The sequence below is a fragment of the Manis javanica genome, chromosome 3 (genome assembly GCF_040802235.1).
Source record: "Manis javanica isolate MJ-LG chromosome 3, MJ_LKY, whole genome shotgun sequence".
Lineage (NCBI taxonomy): Eukaryota > Metazoa > Chordata > Mammalia > Pholidota > Manidae > Manis > Manis javanica.
Window position 1 is genome coordinate 217,209,201 of NC_133158.1, and position 14,298 is coordinate 217,223,498.

At 41.8% G+C, this 14,298-nt stretch overlaps 1 protein-coding gene across 3 annotated transcripts in view; it reads left to right on the top strand.

The window, feature by feature from the left end:
- SH3RF1 (SH3 domain containing ring finger 1) overlaps nucleotides 1-14,298 on the top strand; it is a 155,261-nt gene that overhangs the window by 54,917 nt on the left and 86,046 nt on the right. The gene's annotated exons all lie outside the window — the stretch shown is intronic.

Here is a 14,298-nt window from a genome sequence, read left to right on the forward strand (position 1 = left end):
ATTTTTATGCTCCATGGTAGTCAGTACATAGATCTTATTTACACTCATAATGACAACAAAATAAGTAAAAGGGCAGTTACAGAAAATTTTACCTAGGAAACAAAATATTTCAAAAACAGAAAGCAATTATAAGTAGCTAGGTGTCTTTAATTCAGGAATCATGATGAATGTAAATAATTAAAAAAATACTTAAACCTCTTCATTGTAAACATTACAATTTCCAGTTTTCCTGAACCTTTTTACAGAATATGGACTTTTAAAGATTAATTATAATTATTGTTTACTTGCCTTGGGAATAATGGTTTAGGCATATAGCTAATATATACCACATATGCCATATTACTAGACTATTAGAAAAGAAATGAGTATCCCACATATTGATAGATAATAAGTCTGAATTTGGTGTTTCTAAGAGAAATAAAATAGAACTTTCATTGTAAATAAAAATGATATAAGTGAATAGGCAGTCTGAATAGGGCTATATCTATTAAAGAAATTGAAGCAATAATTAATAACCTTCAAAATAGAAAGCAACAGATGGGGTTCACTGGTAAACTGCACCAAAAATTTGGTATAAAGAAATTATATCAACTCTCTACAGTCTCTTTAAGAAGACAGAAACAGACATAATACTTACTAATTCATTCTATAAGGCCAGTATTACCCTAATACCAAAGTAAAACAAAGACATTACAAGAAAAGAAAGTCACAGACCAATATCTCTCATGAATAAAGATGCAAAAATCCTGAACAAAATAGTAGCAAATTGAATTCAACAAAGTATAAAAGAACTACATACCATGACCAAGTGGGATTCATCCTGGGTATGCATCCTGTCCTGTTCAACATTCAAAAATGAATTAATGGAATCACATTGACAGGCTTAAGGAGAAAAAAAAATCTCATGATTGTCAATGCAGAAAAAAATTTGACAAAATCCAAAACCCATTCATGATAAAACTCTCATTAAACTATGAATAGAGGGGAACTTCCTCAACTTGATAAACAACATCTACAGAAACTGTACAACTAACATCAAACTTAATGGCGAGAAACTCAAAGCTTTTCCACTAAGATCAGGCACAAGGCAAGGATTTACCATCTCACCACTCCTTTTCAGCATTGTACTAGCAGTTCTAGCCAATGCAATAAGACAAGAAAAGGAAATGAAGTGATATTGGGAAGGAAGAAATAAAAGTGTCTTTGTTCACAGATTGACATAGTTGTCCATGTAGAAAATCCCAAAGAATTAACCTAAAAAAACTAGAACAAATAAGCAATTATGACAAGGTTGTGGGATATAAGGTTAATATACAAAAGTCAATTGCTTTCAGTATGAACAAGTGGAATTCAAAATTAAAAACACAATACTTTTTATATTACCACCTCCAAAAATGAAATACTTATGTATAAATCTAGCCAAATAAATACACAGCCTATATGAAGAAAACCACACAACTAATGAAGAAGTCAAAGAACTTAATAAATGGAAGCTAGTCCATGTTCATGGATAGGAAAACTAAATGTTGTCAAGATAATCAGTTCTTTCTATTTGATCTCTAAATTCAGTGCAGTCCTACTCAAAATCCCAGCAAGTTACTTTGTATCAACAAACTGATTCCAAAGCTTAAATGAGAAACAAAAGACCCAGAGTAGCCAACACAGTATAAGGAGAACAAAGTTGGAGATATAATGCCACCTGACTGTAAAACTTAAAATAAAGCTAACAGTAGTCAAGAAAGCATTGGGTCAGCAAAAGAATTGACAAAGATCATTGGAACAGAATAGAAGACTCAGAAATAGATCCATATAAATATAATCTACTGATCTTTGACAGAGGAACAAAGACAATACAATGGAGAAGAGATAGTCTTTTCAACAAATGGTGTTGAAACAACTGGACATTAACATGCAGTAAAATGAACCTAGACACAGATCTTATGCCCTTCAAAAAAGTTAACTCAAAATGGATCATAATGTAAATATAAAATTCAAAAGTATAAAACTCCTAGAAGATAACATAAGAGAGAGAGGTAACTTGGAATATGATAAATGACTTAGCAACACCACCAAAGGAGGGACCCATGAAGGAAAACTGATAGGCTGTACTTAATGACAATTAAAAATTTGCTCTTCAGAAGTCACTGTCAAGAGAATAAGAAGACAAACTATAGACTGGAAGAAAACATTTGCAGAAGATATAATCTGACAAAGGACCATAATCCAAAATGTACAAAAACTTAAAATTCACCAAGAAGAAATAAATAGCCCTATGAAAAGTGGGCAAAAGACCTGAACACACATTTCACCCAAGAAGATATGTAGATGGCAAATGAACATATGGAAAGGAAGATGGGGAAAGGGCAGGTTGGGAGAAACGGTTTTCTTGCTCACAGCTCAGTCTCTCGCGTGGTGCTTTCTGTCCCCTCCCACGTGGCTCCCCCTGGCACGCTACCAAGTCCTTCCTCTCTGGCCCCCACTAACCAGCACGCTCTGACTGTCCCTCTGGCTGCAGTGCAGGACCGCTTTCCCCACCCACCCCGTTCCGGGAGGAACTCCATGGGCAGGTCCCTGGTGACTGGCAGGCACCAGACCAGTTATGTACCAGGAACGGAGGGGAGCAGAGAATGGCCATTTTCTCCCCACCCCTGGTCCCAGGTGCGGCCCTGCTGTGGCCCATTGATATGCGGATGGACCCTTATCTGTGCACCACTATGAAAGCCTGGTGGAAATTCTGTGTGAAACATTCCATTTACCCCACAGCTACGTATTGTATGATTCCAACTCTAATGACATTCTAGGAAAGGAAAAACTATGAACACAGTAAAAAGATCAGGGGTTACTGGGGAAGGAAGGGAGGAATTTTGGAACAGCAAAGCTATATTCTGTATGGTATTATATGGTGGATGTTAAACATTTGTCAGAACCTGTAGAATGGGCAACATAAAGTGAGCCCTGATATAGACTTTGAGTGATGAAGCTGTTCAGTGCGGAAGTTAATATCACTTTGAAAAGCCCCTCTGTGAGAGTCAGGACGGTGGCCGCGTACACGGGGGCCTTGGGTGGGGTCAGTACGATTTTGCCCCAGTTTCATTGGCACCTGACATTCCCTGATACACATGGAAATAAAACTTCTGAATGCTTTGCTGCCCAGCCAGACACACACATTTATGCATTTGTTACCTAAGCTTTCCTGCTCACAGAGCTCCCCCTTTAATTGTGAAAATGCTGTGGAAGCACACAAGGCCTTCGTTCAGAGCAGAAAAAGTCTGTGAACAGTTTGACTTCGTTCCCGTTCACGGGGGGACGGATGCTGATGCGGTCACCTGCTCACTGCGAGCTCCAGGGAACAGCGCCAGCACGGTGACCTGCGCGTGGTCCCTAGGGGGTGGGTGCAGACACCAGCCCTGCTCGGCGACGGGCAACAGAGCAGAGACTTTTTATGGGACTTTGAGTTTAAGGGTCTAAGCATTTGTCTTTGGTTTTTACTTTGTTCTTTGAGAATAAGTAATTGTTTTGATAAAATTGGGGTTTTTTTGAGAGCATAATATTGAAGCAGCATCACAAAAATAAAGTAATAATTATGGAAACCACTACATGATACTATGAAAAATATTTTTCATAAACCATTTAGGTAAAGGCGGTTCTATTTCAGTAGTTTTTTGCTTTCATTTTTGTTTTAAATTTTAAACACCCTTAGGCTTAGATCTCTTCTGGAAATAATGAACCCAAGTCTGCATAATGTTTTATTATAATTTATGAAATTAGTATTTGCTTCAATTTTTGCATCATACTATAAATAATCATAGATTAAAACATACCTGGAGTGTGAGCCAAGCAGTCTCAGAAAGTTTTGTTTTACTGTGAATCCGAAGGTAAAGTTCCCAGTTTTCAAATGCAAAGGATTCTGTGGTCAGATGTAAGTGGACAGCTAGGCAAGCACAGAAAGAGGAGCTGGAGGGAATGGCCAGAGAAGGAAGGGGTGCAGTGGCGGAAAGGTGCTCGGGAGAGAGGTGGGAAGAGGGGGTCTCAGCGGGGGATGGTGGGGGGCGGGGTCTGGGAAATCCAGGAGATGTGGCAGAGAGGCTGCAGGGCTGATGAACGGCGCGGAGAAAGCAGGACATCACGGCTCACGGGGTGTCCCGAGTCCTGCCGGCCCCTTTCCGGCGCGGTGTAATCTGTCTCGTCATCTCGCTTTTTCAGGCGAGGCAACTCGAGTCACTGGGAGAGTAAATGGCAGAACCAAGATGTGAGCTCATGTTTGATTTTTCTGGTGAGTGTTTCCTGACTCTCATCACAGGCCAAGCTTCATGTCAAGAGCACTGCAGGCTGTCCTCACGCGGCTGCATTCCGGGGGTTCGTGCGTGCTGGGGGCTCCGTCCCCGGAGTCGTGGCCGAGGTCGGCAGGTCCTGGGAGCTGGGCCTGAGGGAGGGGGGCAGGGCGGGCCTGCTGCAGCCCCAGCCGCCCAGGCGACGCTTCACCCAAGACTGGCTTGCCTTGTTCTGTCCCGGGTGCCGGACAGGCTGAGCTGGTGTCGCTAAGACGGCTAACTGACATTTACTGGCCTTTTAGAGTAGGTGTATTTGATTTAATAGAAATGAGAATAATTATAATTTTTTGCTGATCTTTAGGAAAAAAACATCTGACTTTAGCGAGTTTTCAAATTTTGTTAAAACTAACAAAATAGATTGTGTGTGTGTCTATATACACACATGTATGTTTTGTGAAACTCTTGTGTTTGTCTTACTAAAAAGTGTATCTTTATGGTGCTAAAATTGGTCATCTTTTATTCCTCCCTATCCAGTGATAACTATTTTCTTTCTCTGTTAAGAATTTCTTTAACTCAGAGAGAATTAAAGAATTTCTTTAATTCAGAGGGAAATGAGGGCACAGTGGGTTTCAGTGGGTAAGAAAAGTATGAATGGAATTCCTGTAGAAGATAAAGTGGGTGGAAGGGCAAAGGTCATTTAAACTCTGGACAGAAACTGCTAATTCTTGGGGTCAGTCGCTTGGGGGGGATGTGGATGAAGGAGGGTTAGTGAAGGAATGCAGGTTTCCTTTTACGAAAACAAAACTGGGGGCCTTAAATAAGCAAGTCTGAGCTAAATATTCACATTTCTGAATAAAGGTCTTTTTCTGGAGTGTGTTTCATTTTGTCAGACATGGAAACCTGGCCAGTCAGACTAGAGACTGAACTCCAGGGTCTTGTCTGGCCAAGACTCCCCCCAGACCCTGCTCCTCTCTCCGTGCAGGATCCTCCCACCCACACGGACACCCCGGCCTTGTCCTTAGGCCTGTGGTCTGAGCCCGGCCCTGCAGGGAGGGCTGCTCTGGGGGTGCCCTTTGGAAAGTGGCACCTGTAGAAGCAGCCCCATCCCCTGCTGTCCTCTGTGAGGCCGTGGTGACAGAGAAGAGCTGCAGTTAAGGAACGGGGAGTTTTGAGTGTGCCCCACAGAGGTAGTTTGGCAGGAACTGGCCCGGCCATTCCTTCTGCTGTTGGGTTCACCTTCCCAGCCGGGACCACGGCAGCCAGAACCTGGGCCGAGCTTCGAGGAGACCCCTGCCAAGTTGGCCCCGTACGGGGACCCGAGCGTGTCAGTTCCTCCTGGGGTAGTAGTGATTCAGACGCCAGAGTCTCACCCTAAAAGGCTTTACTGTGTTGTGGCACCCTGCTTTAAAATGTGGGTATTTTGGTTTAGTGGACGGTATAGCACAGAGAACCGACCTGTTCTTCATTCTCTGGTGGTGGAATGACAGCCGTGCCATGACGGCCTTGCGTCTTCCAGGGCTTGTGCTCTCCCGCTGCACACCTGGTAAAGTTGGACCTTTGATGCACCCGGGGTGTCCTGCGAGCCTGCGGCAGGGGTTCTCGGTACCGGCTCCCCTGCTGTTGTTTCTGTGAAAGCGTCCCTGAGGCAGGATGGCAGGAAGCAAAGAAGCAGTTACCCTTAACTTGCATGGAAAATTTTTTGAGTGTTCCTAGGTCCCCAGAATGGCCTCTCTTAGACGTTTCTGATCCCTTAGGACACGCCTTGCTAATGGAGTACAGATAAACCGAGTTAAAGCACAGACGTAGACACAGTTCAGAGCTGGGACGCCTGATGCCCAATGCTGGGCGTGGTTCCCGGGAAGGGGCCCTGCGGCTGCTCTGGGTGCCCCGCCGCTGTGAGGCCTCGCTTGCTGCAAAACACACGCGGACCACCGTTTTCCCTTTTCCCACTTTTCGTAAAGGCAAATCCTCAGGTTTCTTCTGGTCGGCAGAAACAGGTACTGATGTAGATCTTTCCTAAAAGTGAAGTGGTGTAAGTGCTTTCAGACAGCGGGGAAACCGGACTAACACAGGGCTCGTGGAAGAAGAGTGGCACAAGGAGGGGACGCCTGTCAGGCTCCCCTGTGCGCGCCCTCGAGGAGCGCTGCACACGGCGAGCACTTGGCCCCGATGCCCCTCTGCTTATCTGTTTAATTTGATTGTGTCCTGCCAGCATCAGACTTCAGAACGGTGTTGGCAGACGCCTGGGTGGAGACTGGCTGCTAAATGACTGTCTGCAAGAGGTCACAAATCCAGGGGACCTCCGTGCATCCCCCGTCCCCCGAATCCTGTGCAGGGCACACACAGGTATTTTCAAATGTGTGGAAAGGCTGTGTCATTTATAGCAGCAAGTATTTCACAGGTTTTGTCATAGTTTCTCAGCATTCTCTTGAAGTGGTCTGATTTTCAGGAGTGTTCTTCAGAACCCTTGTTCTAAATTCCTTGAAATTACTGACCCGAGAGACTTCAGTTTGCTGCATCCGTTGTGTTCCAGAAGTGCATCGCTATTTATCCCATTTAAAAACATTAATTAACAAAATTACTTTAGTTCTTGTGTTGGGTGGTGGTGAGGGGAAGAACGGACTGTAAAAACCCCCAGTTCCAAACACAGCTAGAATGTCCTTGTCTCCAGAATGTCCTTCCTCTCAGAGGCCACTGGCCGGAGGGGATTTGGGAGCTCCTGTGGATGCGGTTTGCTTGCTTTCTCAAGGCAGGTTACGGGTATTTTCCTGTGTGCTTGTGTGTTGGTAAGAAATTCTTTAAATATTTCTGGGTCTCTCTTCTTCCCTTGAGTCAGAAAATTTCACTCAGTGTCGCTGTGGGACATCGGCCAGTTTCGAGAAAGGGAAAGAGAAGCTTACAGGCCCAGTGAAGTGCGTGCTGGGCCTCCTCTCCGTTACCGGCTGCGTCACCAGGCGCAAAGCTAAGCTGGGAGATTTTCCGGCCAGGTCAGTGTTTGCCAGCACGTTGAGGAGAGCGAATGGCCTAAACAGTGATCCGAGAAGGAGCTCTGCACTGCCTGCTCCCCTCAGTTTAGGGCTGTTTATTTGACGCGCCTGGAAATTGACCTGCATTTGTAGGTGATTTGATCTTGTTTTTACAAAGTTAGTTATTCATATGAGAGAGACAGCACATGGGAGAGTTCGCCAGGCTTATTACTGCTCTGTCAGTGGGATTGCAAAAATATAAATTCGTTTTTATGATAGAAATCTGACAAGTCGTTTCTGTTTCTCCAAAGCCATACGTGTGGTGTTAATTTTGACCTAATTCATAGGTCCTCTGATACCCTCACACACAAAAGTGGGCAAAACAGCTACACTTACTGGCATCAAGGCTCCTGCAGCTCTTGCCAACCAAGAAGCGCTGCTGCTGCTAAGTGTGAGTCGGGCTTCAAAACAAATGTCAGCATTTTAAAACACTGGCTTTACTGGAACATAAGTAGCACATTTAAGGAAGCTTTCTCTTGACTCCCCTGTCATTCTATCAGCACATCCAGGCACTCCACCTTGCTTGTGAACTTCCATTTTAATGTGGGATTCCTATCTCTGTTCGCTAGTGACGGCCACCGAGAAAGGAAATCCAGCCCTCTTACAAAGGCTTTTAATTAACAAGGCAACTTCTCAATGTTATAAATTGCTTCTAATTCCAGGAACAAGACAAATAAGATCTTACTCATCAAAGGTGAGAGGTTGATATCTGTAATAACCAGGCAAGAGTCAGTCTTATTTGTGTAAATTAGGTGTATACTAATACCCAACTGCATGTTTTTAGTGAATATGGAATGTTGAACTTGGTTTACTTTTGGAAGTTTTTGTGTTTGAGGGTTTTGGAGGAAAGAGATAACATTTTATCATAAAAATAAGCTGTTTTGATTTTGAGGACAAGAAAGTCTTTGAGAGAGAAAAAGGCTAATTTATGAAATTAAGTGCTGGAAGTTGCTTTGAATCAGTTTGATTAGAAGAAGATGTACACCTCAAAATTAAAAGAAACTACAATATTTGAGACTTAGGAAAAAACATGGGGAATAGTATAATAGTCTTTAGAAATGAATTCTCTCTCATACTTAGTGTGGGATTTATTTTGGCTTACTTAATGTGATTTGAGAATCCACCATGAAGTTCCAACCCCTTGAATTGCTCTTTCCTGAGGGTTTGAATCAGGGAAGAGAACATGAGAATGAGGGCGGGGACCCGATGACAGCGTTTGGATCCTTCTGAGCGCCAAGATCGTGCCTGGCACTTTCTTCACAGTAGTCTGGTGGGATGAAAACAGTTTTAATTTCCATTTTGCAAAGAGTAGCTGCTCGGGATCACACAGCTGGTTAGTGGTGCACCCAACTTGAGACCCTACTGGGTTACTATCAGTCCGTGCTTTTCTCTGTAATGAGCCAAGTATGTGATTTTGTAGAGTCTCAGATTGCTGCTTCCTTTCCAGGAGTCTGGAAGAGCAGATCAGAAGAGTTACCTCTTGACTAGGATTAAGGAAAAAAATATGATTATTCAGTCATTCACTCAACAAATATTTTAGTGCCGTCTACTGTTCTGGGTGTCTTCAGACAGGTAGAGCATCTTCCATTTGTTTCTATCGTTAGCTCTGACCGATAAACTTACAGGAGAGAGTTCTCACTTCCGGCAGGGAGGGTTGAGCGGTTGGAGAACGATCCCAGGGTAGTTTTATTTTGAGGGAACTACGAACAGCAAACTGTTAAGAGTTGTAAGTTAATACTCCATAATGCACTGTATACATCGAGTAACTGTGTTGATACGTGGCATGACTGGGAAGTACTGGATGACAGTATTTATGTATGTTCTATGAGGTATTTGGTCAGAGAATTGGGAAATGCTTGGTTAAATACAAATACATGTTTCTTTCTTAGAGTCCCTGCTCTGTCATGCGCATTATCCATCTTGGGCAGTATTTTCCGAGCTTGTCTAACCACAGACCTTTTTCCTAAGAGCTCTCCAGCCCAGAAGTGTTCAGGAGAACTTACAGTGCCATCTAGATACTTTTTTCTTTTTTTTTCTTTCCTAGTCAGCACACAATTTCATCTTTCAAGGTCCCTTCTGTTGAGGACCCCCTCGTTATTTCCAGTGGTATATTTATTAAGCTTTACTTTGGGTGCAAAGATGAAGCATCTGATGTCAGCAGTGTATCTCAGGTACTCCAGAGGGTTAGGCTTTCGTTTTGTCCTGAACTGCTTCTCCACTTGTCAGGAAGCTGCTAGGTCAACTTATCATGTCATTTCTTTGGAAATAGGCACTTGCGCAGGCTCTGAGTTAACTGGTACTGTGGTTTCTGAAGGTAGGTGTTTACCATCATTGTGTTTTCAGAGGTTCAGACAATTGTCACTATGCTTTAAACATAAATAATAATTATAAGCTGCTACAAGCTGAAGACTTTCATTCATTTTAAGTAACCTTTAAAAAGAAGCACATTCACCCTTCTCATGAGATGGTGAACTGGAATAGTACTGCCCGCCCTGGACTCCATTTCTCATCTGCACAGAGGCTCACTGTTTGAGGTTGTTAAATGTGTAGTCTGTTTGCCTAGATGTGTGGGCACAGAGCAAATAGAGAGGGCGGTGGATCAAGGTTGGTCTCACCCAGGAACCAGCCTCCTACGGAGGGAGTGGGCATGAGCTAAAGAGCGGGGTGAAGAAAGTTTTTGTTAGGGGCACAGCACAAACGCTTTCTTTATCCTCCCGGCACCCAGGCACTGTGTGGCACAAAGTAGGCACTCAGTACGTATTTGCTGAGTGATTAAAACAATAACTTCCTCTTTAATTCTGTGTCCTGAGGTCAGCCTGTAATGTGTAAATTCTGAGGAACCCAGGAACGTTTCTCTCTCTGGCTGACGTTTGCCAGGTGCTGTGCTACGTGTTGCACGTACACTGTTTCATGGAATTCTCACAGCAGCTGAGGAGGCACTTTTCCGTTATCCGGAAGCTCAGAAGCATCAGGTGCTGGGCACGAAGGCCCGTATCCCCTGACTTGCGGAGCCCGACTGTACATCGAAGCGGACTGACCTGGTTCTTGGGGTTTTAACCAGTACCCTGTCCTGTTTCCTCTACTTGCCCCTGTGGTGATGATGAATGGGGTTTGAGTTTTAAGACCTGATCTCTAGAAAGTTTCATAGTAAATCTTCTGTTTACATTGGAAAGAATAAAATCAACATACAATTTTGACTGGGAAGCTGGAGCTGGAGGAGAAGTCAGTAGTGTTTTCTCTGTGACATCACAGGAAGTTACCATGGAAATAATCATGGTTTTAAGAACACAGAATTATAACCTTGAGTGGGAAAAAAAGCTGCCGTCAGAGACAAAACGCTGAGGAATAGCGAAGCCTTCCTGAAGGCACCTTTTAGATTTTAGATGAACAACATGAGGTCTAAATGGCTGGTCTCTTTCAGCTTTCCAAAAACATCAGTGTTAAATTATTATTTTAACTCTCCCTGGTTTTCTTACAACTTTGAGAACTTGTTGAAAGTAAAATAATTCTCATGTGTGCATACATGTTTTTAGTTTAGCAAACACTGTGCTTTTCTCAGACCTGCCGCCCAGCCGCCCTGATCTCTTCTGCATGATGTTCCCAGTGGAGATAAACTGTTGCTCGGTTCTGTATCAACAAATTCCTCACAGTGAATTAGCACCGCTGTTTGTTATTTGTTAAAGCCAACTCTAGCATTTGAAGGGAGGGGGTGTAATAAAAAACAGTATTATTTTTCCAATAGGAGCTTTAATTCTAAATTTCATTGTTTCTATTGCTATTCAGTAATGCAATCCTTTCCCAAAAATGCTCATTTAAAAAACACCGGTCAAAAATTTTAAACTGTATCACAGCAGGTGGTTTAGATCTGCAGTAATTAGAGGAGGCGGGCAGTGCCACGTCACTGTTCACCATCCAATTTCTTCATATTTGGAAACCTCTGGCATTTTTATTAGTTCATCATATCTGATTTGCTGCAGGGCAAACTGAAGGCTTCTCTCTCACTGCTGTCATTTTACTTCGAAAGGGCCGACAGCTGAGGACAGGCATTTCGTGGTTGTTTGGTCCCTTAAACTAGAGACCTGTCAGTTTGCTCCCTTCAGTTAGCACCCCACATTCCTCTGGGGTCTGAAGTATCTTTCTCCCCATTCTGTTCTGGGATCTGAAGTAGCTTCCTACCCAGTGCTTAGGAAGAGAACAGTAAATAGCAGTGAGGCTTTCTTTTAAATAAAAAGTAGTTTTAAAATGGTGAAAGGAACACCTGGAGGGTTGGTCACGGATGTCTGTGCCAGTGGGTCAGATGGTAGTGATGTTTGGTACATAGGAAACACAGATGTGCCATGAAGCTCACATACGTGATGGTGAACCTGATGCCCTGATGCCAGGGAGGTTGCATGTATGTTCTCCCGCTGTTCACTCCTCCACCAGTTTGTGGGTAACAGCCACGTGTCTTCTGCAAATAGAGGTGTGTAGTTTGAAGTCAAGCTGAAGAAATCGTAGCACCTGACTGTAGCGATGTGTTTTTTCACTCGATACTGTGTTTGCCATTCATCCGTGTTGTGAGCTGTGGTTCATTCTTGCTGATGCGTGAATTTCCTTTCAGTCTTTACTTTGATTAATGTGTTATTTAGAAATGTTTTAAAATTTATTAACATATGGGGGTTTAAAATTTATATTACTGATTTTTTACTTAATTGGTCTGTAATTTGGGGGCATGGCCTATATAATACTTATTCTTGGAAATCCATCAAGACTTGTTTCATGGCCAGTGCATCCAAAATCTCTGGAAATGCGCATGTGGAAACAATGTGTACTCTCTCTCTCTCCTCATTTGCATGTGTCCACATCGAGTGAGGTTTGGAGACCCCTACTGCGTGATGTGTCTGTTGATTTCTCTTTTTATTAAATTTTGCTCTATATGTGAGGCTATTTTATTTTTATAAAAAAAAATAAGACATTGTAGTTAATGTGTAATAACTCCTTTTAGTTTGCTCATATTGAGGTACATACAATAAGTGCATAAATCTTAATGTACAGCTTGATGATTTTTAACATATGTATATACTATTTGAGGCTATTTTAATAGGTGTATACACATACAGAATTATTATGCCTTCCTGTTAATTTTTCTATCATTATATAGATGCTTTTTTTATTCCTTTAACATTTTATTGTTGTTAAGTTCATTTAAGAAATGATATTATGTTTTAATAACCTTTATTGAGGTTAATATTTGCCTGGTATATTTTTTCAACCTGTCAGGTTATATTTTAGGTATGTCTCTTATAGATGGTATATGGCTCGGTTTTATTATTATTGCTCCAAAATACATTATAACAGTTTCTGATATTTAACTGGCAGATTAATTTACATTTTCTGTGCTTATATTTACTGTGTTCCATGTTGGTAGCTTATACTTTCTATTTGTTTCACCTTTTGCCCCTTCTCTTTTCTCCTTTACTGTCCTTTTTTGGTTGGCTGAATTTTGTTTGTTTTCTTATTCAGCTGCACTGCCCCACTGGTTTGGAGGCTGTTAGCTGAGCTCCTAAACCTACAGCCTCCTCTTATCTTGAGCATAGAGACTACACTTCCACCCTCCTTGCTGTTAAGCCGTTACCCTGTGACTGGGCTCTAACTGGTGGAATTTGAGTGGACTTAATGTGTGCCGCTTGGGGGCTAAAACTTTTAAGGAGTACCTGGTCCTCATCCACACTCACCTGCTTTCTGGATGTAGAAGATGATGAAACCCTAAGGTCTGTTAGATCTGGGGGTTTGTTGCAGCAGCTAATGCTTTCCTGAGTAATATAGAAATTATACACTGTTTTTATTCTTTTAATGGTCCCTTTGAAATTGTCCATGTGTACCTAGTAGAGTCTGAAGTTAAACCTGATTTTAAACCCCTCCCGAATAATACAAAGGTCTCAGGCCACATTCCTGTTGCCCCTTCTCCTGTCTTACATGCTGTTCTTTTTTTTAAACCTTAGACATCATTATTGTTTCATTGACTTTTTAAAACGATTTGCCTCAATTTTACTAATTTATTTGCTTACCTTTCCTTCATGCACTCAGACTTGCTTCTAGGGTCATTTTTCTTCTTGGACTCTGTCCTTTAGAAGCTCTAGTGGGGATGACCCTGCTGGTGATAGACCCTTCCAGCCTTCATCTGTCTGAATATCTGTCCTTATGTTTCTTTTGTTCTGTCAAGTCTATGCTGAAACTTATTTTCTTTAAGCACTTTAAAGATAAAGTCCCTGGCTTTTGGCCCGCATTGTTTCTGTTTCTGTTGAAATCTGTTTTCAGCCTGTTTGTCATTCCTTTGTTAGACAATTCAACCTTTATTCTCTTTTAAAGTCTTATCTCTGTGTTTGATCTTCTATGATTTCATTCTAAGGTGCCTAGATAGGATTTCTTTTTATTTATCTTTTTTTGTATTCATTTTGCTTTATACATTTTATAAAGATTCATACATATGGGATGACCTAAAAAAGGTCAATCATTTATTTCCATAGAGAATGCATTCTTTATAATAATATTTATTTTCAAATATTATACAAATCGGGACACATGTTTGTACATATATATTGCACATGACATAAAAAGTAGGAACAAAAACAAATGTGTGTATTTTTTGGACATTTACAAAGGTATATCATTTCAAACACACATTTATGTTGACCACTGGAAAATTACAGCACATAAAGAGTTAAGAACTTGGTGATTTAACACTCATCTATGTATAGACAATGTGCTATACGGAAGGACAGCACTAATATTAATATAACAAGGGAAGTTAAAAGTATTCATTTACCTGTGTTCTGAGAATTAGGCCTTTCATTGTGGTTTAAAGCATTGAGAACTATAGTAACCTGACAGTCAGTTTCTGATTATAGAAAGCAAGTGAAAGGTAGAGACAGAGGACCTTATTTCTGACCTTCTTGTAAGGTAATTGACCTTTTTCTCAAGCCCAAAAATATTACCAGAAAGGGCAGAAGATCTTACTAGAT